Source organism: Adiantum capillus-veneris, chromosome 3 (assembly GCF_014529385.1).
Source record: "Adiantum capillus-veneris isolate H3 chromosome 3, ASM1452938v2, whole genome shotgun sequence".
Taxonomy (NCBI): Eukaryota; Viridiplantae; Streptophyta; class Polypodiopsida; order Polypodiales; family Pteridaceae; genus Adiantum; species Adiantum capillus-veneris.
The window spans coordinates 151662199-151678251 of record NC_140933.1 but is presented as its reverse complement, the minus strand read 5'-3'; positions in this window follow the sequence as shown (position 1 = coordinate 151678251).

Sequence of the window (16053 nt, the reverse complement as noted above, 5' to 3'; positions counted from 1 at the left end):
GGTGCGATTGAGGTAAGAGACCTTGCTGAAAACTTTTAAGAGGAAGCTAGGTGCGTAGTTCTTAGCCCGAAGGCATAAGTAAAAGGTGTTGCGGAGGTAAAGGTATCCCTTCAAGGTTGATTTTCTAATACTATACCTTTTGAGCTCTGAGATGATGAAGGCGACTTTTTGAAGCGTTGGGTGCCAGGAGATCCAAGGGATATAGTTGTAGGCATTCAAAGATTTTTGAAAGCAATAGGAGTCCAAGAGACTAGATGTAGTGAAGCGGGCACCTATAAAGAATTCTATGTCGAGGATAATGGCACGAGTAGAGGAGATGGTTCTAGAGATTTTGATGTGCTGTTGAAGAGGTTCACCATATGAGTTTAAGAGGAGGATAAGTGTTTTTGAGGGATGCTTACCAAAGTCCAAAGGCATCATCCACATAACGCTTGACGTAGAGAAGGTTAGGGTTAAGCAAGAGGAGGCAAGAGGCTTCCAAGTGGCATAGGAAGAGACATGCATATACCACGATAAAGTTTGAGGCCATGGCAGTGCCTTTGGTTTGTTTCCAGAAATTTCCTTTAAAGGTAATGTAGTGATGAGATAGGATAAGGGAGGCAAGGGAGAGGATAAAATGGGATTTGTGTGGGTCAAAATAGTTAGAGATGAAGGAGTTGAGAGCAATGAGGCTTTGGTAAGGGAAAATCCAAAACTATGTCCAAAACCGTGAGCATTTTCTCACAATTCTCTCAAATTGTCGGTTTTAGACACCCCTGACTTCCGGATGCATTTTGAGGCCTTAAACAGCGTTTAAAAAAAAAAAAAGTAGTCAAGCGTGCGAATCGACTCCTTTACATTAGTAAAATGATGGGTGCCAAAATCAGCGGGTAAGCTCAAAATGGGGTGTTACAATAGGGAGGGTACCACCAAACGAGTTTCGCTCTTGTAAGCTCATCAGTGGTGGTGTTAGTGGATTGTGTTTGTAAGAGAGGAGGAGATAGGGGTTTATAAAGGCAGCCTGGAGGATGCTTTTTGAGGTTTATTTCTTGGGGGACATCATTTTTTGGGAGGAGTGGAATTAAAGGCCAAGTACTAGTGTACATGGAGAGGAGTTATGGTGAGTTAGGTGTAGATGTAAGCTAAGAGTACAATTTTTGGGAATGAGAGGTTGGGGTAGAATTGTGGATGTAAGCTAAGAGTACAATTTTTGGAAACGAGAGGTTGGGGTAGAATTGTGGATAAAAAGGGAGCTACTTTAGGTGAGAGAGAAGTGTCATGATGAAAAGAAAGGAAAAAGAGAGGTTAAAAGCAAGCTCAATAAGGGTTTGGCAAAGGTGCGAAGAAGTGTCCAATGGATAATTCAAGGGAAGGGAGGATTTTTCAAAGTATTAAGCTCTAGATGGTATGGTTCTAGCATTAAAAAAGGGGAATATCAGTAAACTGAATTCTTTTAAAAGATTGTGTAGGATAGTTGTACAAAAAATGTGTAGGATAGTTGTACAAAAAATGGTTTGGGGGTGGCTTGGGAGGTTAAAAGCAGAAGGCGTGCGGGGTAAAAAATGAGTCAAGGGGGGTGTGAACTATGCACCAGAAGGCTGTGGATGTTGGGGCCTAAAGTCCAACAAAAAGTAGGCCTAGGGAGGTGGGAGAGGTTAGTATCAAGCTGACAAGCTTTTGAAATGGGATTGCAAATACTTTGAGAGGGTAGTAATTTTCTAGTGATAGGTGTGAAGGGGATTTTGAACATGGTGGGTGGGTTTTTTGTTATCTTGTGGGAAGGAAGGAGGAGAGAGGTGCGATTGAGGTAAGAGACCTTGCTGAAAACTTTTAAGAGGAAGCTAGGTGCGTAGTCCTTAGCCCGAAGGCGTAAGTAAAAGGTGTTGCGGAGGTAGAGGTATCCCTTCAAGGTTGATTTTCTAATACTATACCTTTTGAGCTCTGAGATGATGAAGGCGACTTTTTGAAGCGTTGGGTGCCAGGAGACCCAAGGGGTATAGTTGTAGGCATTCAAAGATTTTTGAAAGCAATGGGAGTCCAAGAGACTAGATGTAGTGAAGCGGGCACCTATAAAGAATTCTATGTCGAGGATAATGGCACGAGTAGAGGAGATGGTTCTAGAGATTTTGATGTGCTCTTGAAGAGGTTCACCATATGAGTTTAAGAGGAGGATAAGTGTTTTTGAGGGATGCTTACCAAAGTCCAAAGGCATCATCCACATAACGCTTGACGTAGAGAAGGTTAGGGTTAAGCAAGAGGAGGCAAGAGGCTTCGAAGTGGCATAGGAAGAGACATGCATATACCACGATAAAGTTTGAGGCCATGGCAGTGCCTTTGGTTTGTTTCCAGAAATTTCCTTTAAAGGTAATGTAGTGATGAGATAGGATAAGGGAGGCAAGGGAGAGGATAAAATGGGATTTGTGTGGGTCAAAATAGTTAGAGATGAAGGAGTTGAGAGCAATGAGGCTTTGGTAAGGGAAAATCCAAAACTATGTCCAAAACCGTGAGCATTTTCTCACAATTCTCTTAAATTGTCGGTTTTAGACACCCCTGACTTCCGGATGCATTTTAAGGCCTTAAACAACGTTTTATTTTTAAAGCTGACCAAAATGCATGCTATTGGCAACCATTTTGGTCAATTTACTCTAAGATCTGTAGTGCTGCTCTCAAGCTACGTTTTGATAAAAAAAGTTTTGGAATCGGAGTCCGTATGTGAAAGTTATGACCAAAACAGTGAGATGTAATTTGGAAAGTTGCTCTATCTGATGTTTTTGCAAGTGGTCAGTTTGACCCCAAAATTGGTGTGTGCACTCCTTAGGCAATGATAAACCCAGTGGTATACTTGGTTTCAAAAAATTTCTCAAAAATTTTTCCTCACTTGTCTTTCGCGATAGACTCACCAAGTACCCCTTGCAAATGTCCAAATGCACTCAAACTTTGTGTACAGGGTATAATGGGCCTTCTGAACCCAAATATGAAGTCAGATTTGAATTTTGAATTTTCTACAGTGAATTCCTGAGTCTATCGCGATAGACTCACCTGAGTGTTACTGGGATACAGTTTTTCAACTGTTTTCACAGATTTGAGTTCCCCCTTCTCTTGAGATACTACTCACCACGTTTCAAGAAATTTGGAATACTTTTCCTTTGTAACTTGCATCAAACAACAATTTCTTTTCTGATCTTGTGAAGTAATCCACTTAGATGCACTTCCAATGCTCCAAATTTACTCAAAATTTAACCATAGGCTCACAACAACATGTAGAACAAGGCCCTAAGGTCAATTTTCAAAAATTTCAATTTTTGTGAAAAAACCCTAGTCTATCGCGATAGACTCAGCAAGTTCTTCAGCTTTGAAAATTTTCTAGATTTCTCTTCACCACTATGTTCCCTATGCTTTGTACATCTTGCTCACCAATTTCCACTTGTTTTGGAGTTTTTCTTAGGTCTCTAACTCCAACTCTAGAATTCTGAGTCTATTTGATCACTAGAAAATAGACTTGGAATGACTTCCTGGCCGTAAATTTTGGGTGTAACCTCCTGAGAGGCTAAACAAGCTATGCTCCATAGGGTTTTGAAAAATTCAGTTTCTTTGGCTCTACTTTGAGTCTATCGCGATAGACTCATCAAGTACCCCTTTTATAGGTCAAACTTGAACTTTGACTATACCACTGTGTTCCAACACCTCTCCTTAGTCCTCTTGCCAAATTTCAAGTGGTTTGGACTTTTACATTGTCAGTTAGACCAAATCTGGTGTTTTCTACAAGCTGAATCCTCTCAAATGGTCTTAGACCCACTTTCTGATGTCCAAATGACTTCAAAATTTTTATGTGTCCTTGATAGCACCTTTCCAAGCTATGCCACAGAGGTTTTTGAAAATTTTAGTTTCTATCACTGGGTTCTTAGTCTATCGCGATAGACTCACCAAGTATGCTAAAATGACATTTTTTTTCAAATTTTCTCTTCACAGATGTGTTCCCTACCCTCTTTAGATCATGTATACCAAGTTTCACAAGGTTTGGAAATTTGGTCAAGTCCCTTTACCCAATTTGTCTCTGAAGTCTGACTCAAAACACCAGACAAGTGCTTTGGTGGTCTTCTTGATGTCCAATTTCAAATTTGAAATGATGGTTAAGGTCTAGGTGAGGAGTGGATTCAAGCTATCTAGTCACAATTTTCAAAAACTGTCCCACTCAAAATGTCATGAGTCTATCGCGATAGACACAACAGATTGTGCAGGAAAAGTCAACTCAAAATTGTGACTTCACTTTTAGATTCCCCTTACTCTCTTGTGTCTATCCCTGAAATTTCATGCAATTTGGACACTTGGTTTGTGTTTTGGGCCATTTTTAGTGTTTTTGTCAGAACTTGAATCTCTATCTGGGCTTTAGATTCACTTCTAGTGATCCAAACACCTTGAAATTTGATGTGTATGCTATGTAGGCTCTAATTAAGCTATCCCTAGGAGGGATTTGCAAAATAAGGTCCACAGCTAAATATCCCCAACCTATCGCGATAGGCTCATAAAGTTTCCCAGTTTTGGTCTTTTTACAAAGTTCTCTTCACAACTAGTTTCCTTATCCTCTGTATAGTGAATACACAAAGTTGTGCAATGTTTGGACTATTGATCAAGGTCTTTTTACCACTGTGTCTTTGAACTTAGACTCTAAACACCAGACTTGAGGTTTGGTGGTCAAGTAGGTGTCCAAGTACACTCAACTTTTGGGAGCAGCCTTGTATTGATGTGTTTTACCCAGGGTATGAGGGGTTTTGCATGTTTGTGAGTCTATCTCCAATTCACCAGTCTATCGCGATAGACTAGGCAGAGAGCCACTGGAAAGTATTTTTTTCTCTGTTTTTGGACAGTTTGGTTCCCAATGTCCTTAGAAGCCTATCCCCAAAGTTTCATTCAATTTGGACTTCTTTTCCTTTGGATTCAAGTATTTCACAGTTCACTTCCTTACACTCAGAAAAAGAAAATTCCCACATAGATGCACAAGCACTGATGCAAATGCTTTGAAATTTTACATACAAGATCTGGAGCATATGCTAAACAAGGTCTTGAGGTCAAACCTTTTTGAAAATTGCAGATTTCGTTTCAGATTTTTGTTTTTTGGGTTTTTTAGGATTTTTTGTTTTTTTTTTGGGATTGGACCAAATGTATGTTTTCCCCCTACCTTAAGGTCTCCAATGCAAAAACAAGCACTCAAATCGGCTTTCAAACAACCATTTTAGAGCATTTTTACCAAAATCGACACAATTCCGCCTTTTGTGTTTTCAAGCACATTTTCATGTCAAAATTGCTCTAGATCAACATCAGATGTCCTACACTACCTAAAGTCCTACTTTGGATGGTTGAATGGTTGTTTTTTCTTTCTGGCAAGCAAACAGCCTCTTGCTTACCTTTTGCGTTTTTCTTTGCGTTTTTTTCTCTTTCAAGTTCCTCACAACCATAAGTCACAACCAAACACACTAACCATAAAACCTAATCTAAACACACAACAAAATAATATAACCATACCTCAACCTCATGGTGGATCACCTCGGCGAGACGCAGGCTCCCTGGCTATCCCTCAGTCAAGAGATCCACTCTCTGACTTCCCACTAAGAAGGCAAATGGTGAAAAAACTCTAGAGAAACGCTATACTATCAAACACGAGTGATACGGTCTACGCTAGTTTAGGCACTTCGTCCCCGGCAACGGCGCCAATGTTAGCGGGTACGCCGCGATGGACGATGGAGCACAGCGAGAACACAGACCAACAAACTGTCCATCCGAGGACGTAGCTGACCCGACTAGGGCATGGAGGCAATCTCTGGGTTGTCAACCCTGAGGTAGACACGAACAACACTCTACAGTCACTAATCCTACCACAACACTACCATAAAGCAAAGAAACAGACAACGCATCCTACGAAACACTACAAGCTCGAAACAGTCTCAAATCATATCGGAATGACTCGAAATCGGAGGGTAAGACTCACAAAGATATATCCTATGTGGCCAAACACCTAAACCCTGAAAACCATAACTGTAATACCTCTAATCGCTGTCGCGATAGACTCAAAACAACAATTTCCAAAGTGTCCGAAACTGATCTATAAAGACATCAACACGAAGGGCTTCTTGCCCTGATTCTAACGACTACTCGATCATTCATAACGGATGTCGTTTGAGGTACTTACGACCAAATATAGCTCGTAGCAGGCGGGCTCGCGATGTGGTCCTCGGCTTGCATTGCTTGCGTCGACGCGAAGAGCTCCTCGATGCTAACACGCTCCTACTCTCATATTTGCAATGTGATTAGTGTGCACGACGGTGTGTGTGCGTGAAGCTCACTACTGTGTGCTGCAGAACCCACGACTGTATATTAATTGAGATAACGTAATGTCTTTTTTTACAAAGCCTTAGGTTTCAGCTTATATACAAAGCCTTCAAACCTAATGTCCGGCCAAATGACCTGAATTGTCCCTAGGCTTCTACAGAGCTTAATTACAAGAAACTGGGTTGGCTTTACTCATGATACAAGCATCTGCGGCCAAAATACAAGTGCCGATTTAAAATGTGAGGTTCCCGTAAACATTACAAAAGTGGCTGTAATGGCTCAAAATAATAATAACGGGATATTCGATGACGTCCATGAACTCGTATCTTCATGTTGCAGCATCCATCTTCATCTTCATTACTTCATCACCATCTTCATGTGGAATCTTTATAGAATCTTTGAGGAATCTTTAATGGAATCTTTATGGAAACGTTGTTGAAAGGGCGTCCTTTCAACAAGACTACCCACTGCCAAAGAATATGGTACCTTAGCCATTTCAGCTCACTCAACATCAAATTTGGGTGCATCTTTCTTGCTGAGTTTCAATAATGCCTGCATTGGGGTACTCAATGCTTTCCGCCCTTGCATATTGAAACGCTGCAAAACTTTCTCAATGTATGTTTCCTGAGATAACTCAAGAATACGATGTTTGCGATCTCTTTTGATTCAGATGCCAAGAAAGTGTGTAGCATCTCCCAAATCTTTCATTGCAAAATTATTGCTAAGTGTTTTCTTCAAGTTGGCAATTTCCACAATGGATTTCTCACCTATAAGCATGTCATCAACATACAAAACTAGAATGATCATCGAGCCATTATCTAGCTTTCTTGTGTACAAGCAGTGATCCTCTTCGCTCCTTTTATATCCTTGAGACCTCATACATGCATCAAATTTATGATACCACTGCCTTGAACCCTGCGTTAAGCCATAAAGTGCCTTTTTGAGCTTACATACTAGCTCCTCACAAGATGCATTCTCCTGAACAAACCCTTCAGGCTGCTGCATGTAAACATCCTCATCGAGATCCCCGTGAAGAAATGTTGTCTTCACACCCATTTGGACAAGTTCCATGTCCTCAATCGCTATAAGACCAAGTACAGTTCTAAGCGTTGTCATCTTGACCACAGGCGAGAAGATTTCATCAAAATCGACTCCCTTTTGCTGTTTAAACCCTTTGGCTACAAGTCTACCCTTGTACTTTGCCTGAGGTAAATTTATTATTGTCAACCCATTTGCAAGGTAAAGCTTTCGCATCATTTGGAAGTTCTACCAAGTCCAAGTGCCATTAGCCAGAATCGAGTTATACTCAGATTCCATAGCCTCCTCCCACTTCACCACATCATCCGTCATCATGGCTTCTTGGTAGCAGCTTGGCTCACCGCAATCGGTCAACATGATGTAATCAAGACTTGGCTCGAAATGTGTAGGTGGACGAGAGACTTAGTAGACTGTCTCACTCCTTGATCATTGCTATCCGCTCCCTCTGGAGCATTGCTAGTGGAAGGTACATCACTAGCCCGCTGAGTTGATTTCACTGTCTCTGAGGCGGCATCTTCAAAATTGACTCTCCAAATCTCTATTTCCTTGATAGGTTGTTTGTGCATCTTCGAGTCATTGAAGATCACATCTGAACTACGGATAACTCGACGAGATTTCGGATGCCAGAGACGATATCCCATCTCTCCATCTGCACCATATCCAATAAAAATACATTTGTGTGACTTGGGCTCTAACTTCTGTCGAAGTTGTTTAGGCATGTAAGCATAAGCTTCACAAACAAAAACACGTAGATGGTCATAGTGGGGCTTACATTTAGACCATAAGTCTTCTGGAATCTCATAATTCAATGGCGTACTAGGCGAACGATTTATAATGTGCACTGCGGTCAAGACAGCTTCTGCCAAAAGCCTTGTGTGAGATTTGCTCTAGAAAGCATGGCTGTGACTTGAATCGTACGATTCATGCGCTCAATAACTCCATTCCGAGTTAGTGTGTATGGTGCAATAAACTGCCTTTTAATCCCCCTTTTAGCACAAAAATTGTCAAACTCCTTGGAGACATACTCTCAACCGTTGTCAATCCACAACCTCTTGAGTTTCTTGCTAGACTGATTCTCAACAAGTGCTAAGATTTTTTGGAACAAAGGAAGAACTTGATCCTTATGTTTCAAAGGATATGCCCACACCTTTCGAGTAGATTCATCTATGAACGTCACAAAATAGCTGCCCCCCCCTAGAGATTTGGTTGACATAGGACCACAAACATCACTATGTACTAAATCTAGAGGTTCAACTCGCTTTTGACCTAATGGTAAGTGCACGGACCTAGTCTGTTTGCCATACATACAGTGCTCACAAACAAGAAAGTCAACATAAGACAAGACATGTAAGTACCCAAAACGAGTCAGAGTTCTTATTCCTTTTCGGCTAACATGACCTAGCCGGCAATGCCACAACTCAGTAGACGGCAGCTCGGCTATAGATATGTAATCATGAACAACATCTCACACATGCGTGGAATACAAGGTACCATGCTTCTGACCTCTGAGTACAACAAGATTACCTTTGCGTACTATCCATGAACCATTGCCAAATGTGGTGTTGTAGTCCAAATCATCAAGCTGACCAACAAAAATCAAGCTTTTAGTTAACTTGGACACATGTTTGACATTACATAAAGTAAAGTGCGTGCCATTCCTTAGATGAAATTTGACATTTTCGACACCCTCAATGTCTAGTTCATAAGCATCACCAAGTCTCTCTTTTCCACAAGAGTGAGAATAAGTAGAGAACCACTCTCTATGTGGCATTAGGGCCAAAAACGACTCAAAAAGGGCTATGTAAGGAATTTGTTAACTTACTAATTAGCAGAGCCGTTTATGGTCAAAATGGCTCCAAATTTGTCCGTTTTGGTCATTTAAAGCATATCTACGCAATCTAAAGCATATCTAGGTACATATCTCTAAATATTCAAAAAGATATCGTTTTCTTCACATTCCTTTGTGGCTCACCTTGAAATTTGTTCTCAGTTACTTCACTTGGCGACAAATAGTTGTTTCCACTTTTGAATCACTCAATCGCTCTTTTTCCTCTCACCTTTCGTGAGCTGTATCTCTTCTTCTCTGATGCACCTTGTTCTACTGCTACGTTATTTCCATTATACTTTCTGCTCCTTCATTACTTACAATGACTAATACATCTTCCATTAGTGTTAACCGCAAGTTTCACTTGAACATTAAGCTAAGCCAAGAATATGTTACTACGCGGAGTGTTTATCAAAGGCCAGTTACAACTGCAAATGAAGCACAACAACTTCGCAACGAGGGAAAGAAGTACATTGATATATGGACAAATGGGAGCTTGTATCCACCAGATCCTAGCACTGGAAGGTATCCATGTTTTCACACACCTCATGATTTGATGAGATTTGTTGGTGATGGGGTTGATGGCTTACTAGGATATAGTTCTAGGCTATCTCATTTACACATTAATCATACACATTACATTCAATATCTCAAATCTGTTTTGTCTTCAAATGCAACAAGAATTTTAGAACTTGAAAACCAAATAGCATCTCTAAAACAAGAAAATCACCAGGTTCAGACTTTCAAAGAAACTCCAATAGGATTAAGAGCACGAGTAAAACGAATGAGAGATGTAGTAAACTTAACAGAAGGTTCTGGACAAAGAAAAAAAAAAGATTAAAGATTACTAGAGAACATGTGACTAGTCTTTTAGGATTTGATATGTCCAATGTTCAAGAAAGGGTGAGATTTTTGAATGAGGTAATGAACAAAAGTGATATTTTGAAACTTTTGAAACTTCCTGAAAATCAAACTCAGAAGAAATTGGTATTTCAATTTTTTTTTGAAAGATATGGGTTTACTACTCCAACCTTCTCAAATGCAAGAAGTTTGTGACACAGTGGGGGTGAGTAGTAGGGGTTACAGGGCCATCTCTAAAGCCTGGTTTCAGGTTTTAAAGTATTACAAGATTAAAGTTTTTGGGTTGCCTAGGCCTCACAATGTTGGAAAGTTAGGACTCTGTTAAACGAAGAAATACCCAAACCTTGAACCCTGCTTTAAGCCATAAAGTGCCTTTTTGAGCTTACATACTAGCTCCTCATGAGATGCATTCTCCTGAACAAACCTTTTAGGCTGCTGCATGTAAACATCCTCATCGAGATCCCCGTGAAGAAATGTTGTCTTCACACCCATTTGGGCAAGTTTAATGTCCTCAATCGCTATAAGACCAAGTACGGTTCTAAGCATTGTCATCTTGACCACAGGCGAGAAGATTTCATCAAAATCGACTCCCTTTTGCTGTTTGAACCCTTTGGCTACAAGTCTAGCCTTGTACTTTGGATTTGGATCACCTGAGGTAAATTTCTTCTTGTAAACCCATTTGGAAGGTAAAGCTTTTGCATCATTTGACAGTTCTACCAAGTCCCAAGTGCCATTAGCCAGAATCTAGTTATACTCAGATTCCATAGCCTGCTCCCACTTCACCACATCATCCGTCATCATGGCTTCTTGATAGCAGCTTGACTCACCGCAATCGGTCAACATGATGTAATCAAGACCTGGCTCGAAACGCGCAGGTGGCCGAGAGACTCTAGTAGACTGTCTCACTCCTTGATCATTGCTATCCTCTCCCTCTAGAGCATTGCTAGTGGAAGGTACATCACTAGCCCGCTGAGTTGATTTCACTGTCTCTAAGGCGGCATCCTCAAAATTGACTCTCCGAATCTCTATTTCCCTGATAGGTTGTTTGTGCATCTTCGAGTCATTGAAGATCACATCTGAACTACGGATGACTCGACAAGATTTCGGGTGCCAGAGATGATATCCCATCTCGCTATCTGCACCATATGCATCATGATGTAGAAACTTTTTGGCTAGAAACTTATAATATCTAGGAACAGTTTTGGGGTATATAGTTTGGTCATTCTAGGAGAGAGATCACTCCAAGTGATAGATAGATAGTTCTATTCTCGTCCTCGGAGGTCAAATATGACCTATGGGACCAAATGAACATGTCACGTGGTGCGAGTGGAGGTCATAAGTGACCCTTGATGCTCAAAAATGGTTGAAATGATCGTTGCAATAGAGAGTCCACATTGTGGTTGGGAGAGGAAGGTATGTAGGGAGAGCTCATGGTTGAATATATGGGGAAAAGAGGACCCAATGTGATCAAAAGCTTAGCACTCAAGTAGTGTGTGGTACTCACTCTTTCGCACTTGACGAGGGCATAAGGTGCAAAGTCAATGCGACTCCTCGCTAGTGCCCCAACGTCCTGTCTAAAGCTTGTCAATTAGTGACACATAGCATTTTGACAGAGCCTCGGGTTACTGCGCGTCTCAACCTGCACGTTGGCTGTGGTCCTCCTGCTTGTACACACAGACACACACACACACACACACACACACACACACACACACACACACACACACACACACAGAGACTCATGTTATTGCAACGTGCATGGTGGTGATCGTCATGCTGCTTGCGCACACGCGCACGCACGCGCGCACACACACACACACACACACACACACACACACACACACACACACACACACACACACACACACACACACACACAGATAGATAGATAGATAGATTTTATTATCGTCCTCGGAGGTCAAATATGACCTATGGGACCAAAGTTACATGTGATGTAGTATGTGTATGGCTGATGAGTGACTCTCGATGCTCCAAAATTGTAGTGATGAGAGTCGCAATGGAGAGCCCACACTTTGGCTGGGAGAGGAAAGTGTGTAGGTCTAAGTTATGGCTGAAAATGTGAGAGAAGCAAGTTCGGATGTGATCAAAAGCTGAGCACTCTAGTAGTGTGTGGTACTCAGACTCTCGAACTTGCAGTGAGCATAATGTGCACAATCGATTTGACTCTTCTCCATAGCCCCAACGCCCTATCTCGCATCGAAGGAAATGGGAGCTAAGCCGAATTGCTGCGATAGTGCGTATCGCGGACAAGGGAATAGGCTCAAGCATGTAAGTGTGAGTACGGTTTCCTCTCTCAGCGAAGAACATGGTTTTGTAGTTGGGGGCAATATAGGTGGTGTAATGTATGAAGCGTGACCCACCGGATTTCTCCCAAGCCGTAATACATTGGCGTTGTAGAAAAGCTTCATTCACTTGAGAGTCAATTGAAGCATCATGTAGCAAGTGTAATGCATCCCATCTCCCAAACCACTTCTTTATGTCTTGCATCCATCCCGTGCTCAAGATCTTGCTTTTATGCGTCTTTTGAACTTTTTTGCTTGCTTCCCATGCAATTGTAGAGAGAGAGAGAGAGAGAGAGAGAGAGAGAGAGAGAGAGAGAGAGAGAGAGAGAGATAGTCTCATGTTCTTGCAACCTGCATGCTTGCTGATGTCATCTCCATCACCTTGCACGTCGTCTGCTGCTACATATCTACCGTCAAGGTCCCCGAGATCTGTTGCACACCTATCGTCATGCTTCTTGCACACACACACACACACACACACACACACACACACACACACACACAGATCTTCCATTTGCTAAAATGACATCGATGATAAAAAAAATTATTTCGAAAGTGGATCATGATGTAGACACTTTTTGGTTAGAAACTTATATCTAGGAACTGTTTTGGTTTATATAGTCTGGTCATTCTAGGAGAGAGATCACTCCAAGTGATAGATAGATAGTTCTATTCTCGTCCTCGGAGGTCAAATATGACCTATGGGACCAAATGAACATGTCACGTGGTGCGAGTGGAGGTCATAAGTGACCCTTGATGCTAAAAAATGGTTGAAATGATCGTTGCAATAGAGAGTCCACATCGTGGTTGGGAGAGGAAGGTATGTAGGGAGAGTTCATGGTTGAATATATGGGGAAAAGAGGACCTAATGTGATGAAAAGTTGAGCACTCAAGTAGTGCATGGTACTCACTCTCTCGCACTTGACAAGGGCATAAGGTGCAAAGTCAATGCGACTCCTCGGTAGTGCCCCAACATCCGGTCTAAAGCTTGTCAATTAGTGACACATAGCATTTTGACAGAGCCTCGGGTTACTGCACGTCTCAACCTGCACGTTGGTTGTGATCCTACTGCTTGTATACACACACACACACACACACACACACACACACACACACACACACACACACAGAGATAGAGAGAGAGATAGAGAGAGAAGTAGGTAAATAGTGAGTGATACGGACGGGGAGAGATACAGAGAAAACGTTACATTTTGGCTTTGGTTTGGGTTTTATATGTTAGATTATTAATTTTGATTGGAGAGAGGTATATATATAGAGAGAGATACAGATAGACATAGTTAGATAGGGTTAGAGAAGGAGATATGGAGATAGAGTGAAAGAGAGGGAATGATAGGTGGAGAGAGAGAGAGAGAGAGAGAGAGAGAGAGAGAGAGAGAGAGAGAGAGAGAGAGGTATGGATTTTTAGGTTATTTAAGTGAACGTTAGATTTTGGCTTTGGTTTAGGTTTGATATGCTAGATTATAAATTTTAGTAGGTAGATAAGGTTACAGAGAGAGAAATGGAGAGAGAGGGATAGAGAGACAAACATGGAAAGAGAGTGAGAGATAGATAGATAGATAGATATATATTATCGTCCATGGAGGTCAGATATAACCTATGGGACCGAAAAACAAACACATTACAAAGGGTTTCGTCTATGAAGAGGAGTTGTTAAATACATCTCAATTAAGGACTGAGGATCCAAAGAAGGGCAAAAAGATGAAACCTATGGAGGAGGGAGAGGTGAGAGGGCAGCCGGTTTTGGAGTTCGAAACTCTTGGACAATGGCTTTACCTCCTCGATAAACTGCCCATTTTCCTACGGTGCGCGCTTCACACACTTTTTGGAGTTCTACCTTCTTCTGCTTGAGTTGTGAGGGTTTAAGATCTTTTGCAAACCAGAGAGTGGTGCTTTTGAGAAGGCTCGATTGCTCGAGGAATTTGATTTGATCTGCTTTGGTCTTGAAAGTGAGGATAGCATGGCTGGTGCGGTGTTCGTGCACAAGGGTTGTGATTGTTGCTTGATTCCACTGTACTCCTGCAGGGATTACTGTCTGAATTCGGGCAAGGGACTCCTTGTTGAGGTCTCCCTCCCCTTTCCAATCGCTTGGGAGCCCACCAATGCAGACATTGAGAGCTTTATCTCCTTAACATTTTTGTTCGCGTAGTGTGGATGCCACCTTGTCTTCAATCTTGAGACATACCTCCTCATGTACTTGACTCTTGAAATCCTTTGTGATCATGGTCACTACTTCCCCTTTTGCTTCGATGAGAATGGCTTCCCTCGGCTGCGTTTCTTTGTTGTCTTCCTCCATTGCGGTGAGATGAGCTTCAATCGTAATGCGTCTCTCTTTCAAATCCTATTTTCCTTGCGATGTTTCTCGAGTTCGTTCGGTAGGTAGGCTGTACCGTCGAGCTTTGGGGGCGTCGCCACAATGCCAGTGAAAGTTTTTCCTCGAGAAAAAGATCGAGTGGCCGCAACCATGAACGCCGGCTATAACAGAGCCCTTGTTAGAGTTACTGTCACTTAAGTGAGAATACCAATAACAATAACCATGTGTCGTGAGCCATCGAACACAGATCTGCTGGCAGCGATGGGGTCGTCGAGCCACAGGCTATGGGCAGCAGATTAGAACAGCTACAAGAGCGAACACAACAAAAGAGGACAAGGAGCAGTTTTTTTCGGCTCTGTCTCGGGCAGGGCGTATTAGGAGATTGATTAGGGGTTGGGGGGGCGGCTCTGCATCTGACCTACTCCTGAGGGCGCCGCCCCTCCGCCCACGGTGGAGCAAGGAGAGTTTACGTTAGGTCGAGAGAGAGAGAGAGAGAGAGAGAGAGAGAGAGAGAGAGAGAGAGAGAGAGAGAGAGAGATCTTGCATTTGCTAAAATGACATCAATGATAAAAAAAATTATTTCGAAAGTGGATCATGATGTAGACACTTTTTGGTTAGAACTTATATCTAGGAACTGTTTTGGTTTATATAGTTTGGTCATTCTAGGAGAGAGGTCGCTCCAAGTGATAGATAGATAGTTCTATTCTCGTCCTCGGAGGTCAAATATGACCTATGGGACCAAATGAACATGTCACGTGGTGCGAGTGGAGGTCATAAGTGACCCTCGATGCTCAAAAATGGTTGAAATGATCGTTGCAATAGAGAGTCCACGTTGTGGTTGGGAGAGGAAGGTATGTAGGGAGAGCTCATGGTTGAATATATGGGGAAAAGAGGACCTAATGTGATGAAAAGCTTAGCACTCAAGTAGTGTGTGGTACTCACTCTCTCGCACTTGACGAGGGCATAAGGTGCAAAGTCAATGCGACTCCTCGCTAGTGCCCCAACGTCCTGTCTAAAGCTTGTCAATTAGTGACACATAGCATTTTGACAGAGCCTCGGGTTACTGCACGTCTCAACCAGCATGTTGGTTGTGGTCCTGCTACTTGTACACACACACACACACACACACACACACACACACACACACACACACACACACACACACACACACAGAGAGAGAGAGAGAGAGAGAGAGAGAGAGAGAGAGAGAGAGAGAGACTCATGTTATTGCAACCTGCACGTTGGTTGTAGTCATGGTGCTTACACACACACACACACACACACACACACACACACACACACACACACACACACACAGAGAGGGAAACAGATAGAGAGACAAGTAGGTAAATAGTGAGTGATACGGACGGGGAGAGATACAGAGAAAACGT